The sequence below is a fragment of the Pinus tabuliformis genome, chromosome 3_2 (assembly GCF_031772625.1).
Source record: "Pinus tabuliformis cultivar Carrire ecotype Pingquan chromosome 3_2, CPIR1, whole genome shotgun sequence".
NCBI classification, from domain to species: Eukaryota; Viridiplantae; Streptophyta; class Pinopsida; order Pinales; family Pinaceae; genus Pinus; species Pinus tabuliformis.
In genome coordinates this window covers 505,759,510-505,763,923 of record NC_142302.1, presented here as the reverse complement: position 1 = coordinate 505,763,923, position 4,414 = coordinate 505,759,510, and the positions used below count along the sequence as shown (strand labels likewise).

The following is a 4,414-nucleotide window of genomic DNA, read 5'->3' as shown; positions in this document are numbered from 1 at the left end:
TCTCAACATAATCCCTAGGATCCCTTGCAGATTTGATTTTTCAAACTTTTTAACAAATCCCTTGCCTTTTGACACACTTTTCTCATCACCCTCTAGAAGCCGTTCTTATTGATTTTTCGAAGGATGGGTCGATGCTTCTACATCATAAAGTATATTATTAAGATATTTTTATATAAAGATAATTGGCTAAAAATTCTATAGATATAATCAATTAGAAAAATTTATTCGCATTCATTAAATTATATATTTTGACTCTAGAAAAAACTCCCAACTCTGATCATGGCGTGTAATTATAAATGTTATGTACCAAGAAATTCCAAGAAATATTATTAAAATAACAATTTCATTAACTGGTTGAAGGAGTTCAGCGCAAGTGGTAGGGGCACATATTGTGTTTCTAGTTGTGATTGGTACAAATCTTGAGAGACATAAGCTACTTGGTGAAAAAATCTATATAAAAGAATTCTACTAGGTATGTTGACATTTTTTTTTTTTGTAAGCAAAGGCAAGATTCATCATTTCTATTACTGTAAAATAAGGATCATACATCGAAAACATACCACATATGGGCCGGTCTCAACCCGCCCCGAAGGGAAACCAGATATCTTGACCACCTGAGGTTCTTAATTCCCATCCAAAAATAGAATATCTTCAGTCTTTCTACCCATGCTATATAACCGATTATCCAAAAGTATAGACCCAACAGTCTTTTCTCCCATACTACATATCCTTCTACTTTACTTACTATAAAACAGGTTATGACTTTAAACATACAAAACAAGTATCTGTAAAGAAAAACTAAAATCCAAAAAACCTCTTTTCAGCTGCTCCATCTGTTGTTAATTATGGGCCTCCAGATTGGCCTCCTTCTCCGTTTTGACCCCCGGTCCCCTGGCTTGAAGATACTTCAGGATCACATCCATCTTCCTGTCTTGCATCATTAAGGTGACTTGGAGATTCTGCATCTCTTTCTTCATTGCTACCTGGGCCAATTCAACCATGTCCCTGGCTACCTGTTCAAGTGCTTTAGCTAAGAGCCTTTTCATGCCCCAATAGACATGCAAAGATTGTTTATATAAGGTCAGCCTGCCTCTTGTATGTCCTGGGTCAGGCAAATAGGCCTCCCAATCCTCCATTTCTGACCCTGACTGTTCCTGCAATGCCTCCTCTTCCATTTTAATCATTGATATTTTTGAAATTTATTGGATATAGAATAGTAAATGATAAAGTGTATTGCTAAGATATTTTTTAGAAGAAGATAATTGACTCAAAACTCTATGTATATAATTAACTAGGAAAATTCATTCATGTTCACAAAATTATATATTTTAACTCTATCCAAAACCCCCACCTTCCTCTCAAGTTAGGGTGGCATATATGGACGTCCACTCTTCACTCTTTTTGGGAAATGACAAAGGAGATAAAAATATTATTACTTCCAAATTTAAGGAGAAATTATGGTGTAATAAAGCCTTAGAAGGAAAAGGGAAACTAAGATATTATAAAAAGGTGATCAACCTCAATCTAGAAAACGATAATTATATTTTTGTCTTCAATGACTTTTAGAATAAAATGAATAAGAACTATTTCTCATGAGCTTCATAGTGAAATTGGGGGTTGCTCAATTTCCCAAACTCCATGCGATGAAAGAGTTTGTTAGTTGTGCCATGATAAAAGAGTTGAATATGGAAACATTTTCTCTTACATTGTTCATCTTATATTCAATTCAATTTAATTTTTAAAATATTTGTCACTCTTAACATTCTTGACCTTTTAAATTAGCAAAATTATAGCGATTTACTTCTTTTTGAAAATAAAAAATAAAATGTTACTAATTTTAATTAATTTCTTACCATCTTAAAATTCACAACTACATAGTTCTTGGACATTAACAACCATCATTATTTTTCATTATATGTGATATTAAATGTTAGAAATTTGATAATTATAATTACATACAAATATTTACTTTTTAATTAATTTATTTAAAATTATTGTGTTAATAATTATAAACATTTTAATTAAGCATAATGGTTAATCATTATAACTATTAATTATAGCTTTGAGTTGCTACACATATATAATTTGAGTATTTTAAAAGTATTGTAGAGCACTAAATCGATTCAAAAATACAATTTAAAAATATAAAAAGCTTATATAGCTTCTAGCAAAATAACCCAAACTTAAAATAATCATAAAACAATTATGATATTATATTATATAATATGAAATACATCCAACATAAAAATATTATATTAAAATAATCTTTATTAAAATACTTTTGAAAGTTATAAAAAAAAGTCAAAATTGATTTTTTTCAATTTACCATAAAATCATTTTAATTTTATTAAGATAATAGGTTTTTTGTTGATAAAATTCTTCCTCGCGTTGTTACTAAAGCAGATTCGTCCACTAACGAATATGCTTTTTTTTTATACACGTGTCAAATATTGTGAGTTTATGCTTCTGAGCCCAGCGGACTGGCTATCCCTTGTCGTATTTTCTTGGATGGCCACACGTATATTTCCCTTGAAGTGCATGGATTCTAAAGACCAGCTCGAAGCGAACCTCGTTGTCGAACGACTGATCTGCATGGGCAGCACCAGTATCGCCTAGGGTTTGAGAAAAGGCGCGAAGGTACTTGAAGATCGTCGCCGACGGAACCCTGTGACCAGCATCATGTTGCTCTCGGATGGGCAAGACACTTAAAGTCTCAGTTCTGCTGGATTGGTTTTGTTACCTATCCATGAACGGAGGCCGAATGCCAGACAAAGCATGCGGCATGGCCATGAACAAATGTCGGTCCATGCCTTCACCTTCGGAGTTGACAACGACGCAGCGACCATGCACCGCATTTCTGAAGACTCAGGAGGCACATTTTTGTTCATTCAGACCGCAGACCTCGCGCAAGACGCCTTCACTCAGTGTATCGATGGCCTGCTGAGTGTCGTTGTGCAGGACGTGAATGTAATCGTTTTGGCTTGCGCAGGAATGAAGCTGAAAAGCTTCCAGGATGGAAGCTACGACACCTGCATTTCCGAGGATGGAAGCCAAGCGACTGTAAATGTCGATGATCTCTACGCCGAAGAAGAGAGAAATATACTTGTACAACGCCAGTTTCCTGCGGTAAATTCTACATCAAACCCTGTGAATTTAATCTCCGTCCTTTGTTTGTACAAAGATCCCGTCTCCCAGCAAAATTTCAATTCAAAAGAACATTCTCTTTCACTTTTGCGTCTGGAGAGCTGCGACGAAGTTCCGGTAGCTCGAAATTTGGAAGTGGAAAAGCAAAGGACCTGTCTCAGAACTGCTCAAGCCATAGATAAGGCGAAAATGCTTGTCGATCATGGAGAATTGACGGGTTCATGGAGGGTTCTCCAGAACGCCAATTTTGAATTGCAACAGACTTGAACTGGAGACCTCTCGCTTTCTCTTGCACTCGAAGAAGAAATTACAGAGATTCAAGCGACGATGACAAACAAGCAAACCTACGAGTGGTCTGGCGCGGGCATTTGTGCTTTCATCTCAGAGCTCCCATTTTCGACAGAGAGCCACAACACGAGGCGAAATCTTTGAGAGTTACAGCATGGAATACCAGACGCCATCCATGGTGAACATGGTTCTCTGTTCCCAATCCTTCTCGGTAACTGAATCATCAAACCCTACTTCGAATTCTACCGTGAGTTCGAGTTCCAGTTCGATCTGTGCTCGGCGAACGTCTGAGAAACTCACCGAATTCGATCCGCTGAGAAAATCATGTTCTAAGGATAGCGATTTGAATGCTGGATTTTGAGGTATAAAATTTAAGTTAGTCTTTTGTTGCCTTTTTAACATCTGAAAATCTAGATAATCGCAAGGATAAGAAGTCCTAAACGTGTAGCTTTTCCTCATCAAAATGTAGATAATTTGGAATATATATATATATATCACTTTTTGAAGTGTAGGGAGAAATGATTATCATCCTAGTCATCGATTTAAGTGACATGATGAGTTTTGTTGCAATGGCTTCAATCTTTGTTATTAATCCTAAACAAATCCTACTTTCAATAAAGAGTTGAAGTGTAACATTATATATATATATATATATATATATATATATATATAGATATAATGTTAAGTGTGTATATATATATATATATATATATATATATATATATATATATATTAATGTTACGTGTGTGTATATATATATATATATATATATATAACATTTTGATATATTTTCTCCCATTTCATATAGGATAATTGGAAATTAAAGCATTAATAAATGAAATATTTAATTCTTTTAATGGTGAGCATAGAGTTGATGTTTTAAAAAAATCATTTTCCATTTCAAATAAAATATTTTGACATCAATATTATATATAAAGAGAGAGTTGGCACTTACATTCAAAAAAAAATTCTAGGTCAACAT

General features: G+C 34.2%; 1 pseudogene; it reads left to right on the top strand.

The window, feature by feature from the left end:
* Nucleotides 1-2,460: 2,460 nt before the first annotated feature.
* On the top strand, nt 2,461-3,793 carry LOC149181526 (E3 ubiquitin-protein ligase WAV3-like; annotated as a pseudogene).
* The last annotated feature ends 621 nt before the right edge of the window (nt 3,794-4,414 follow it).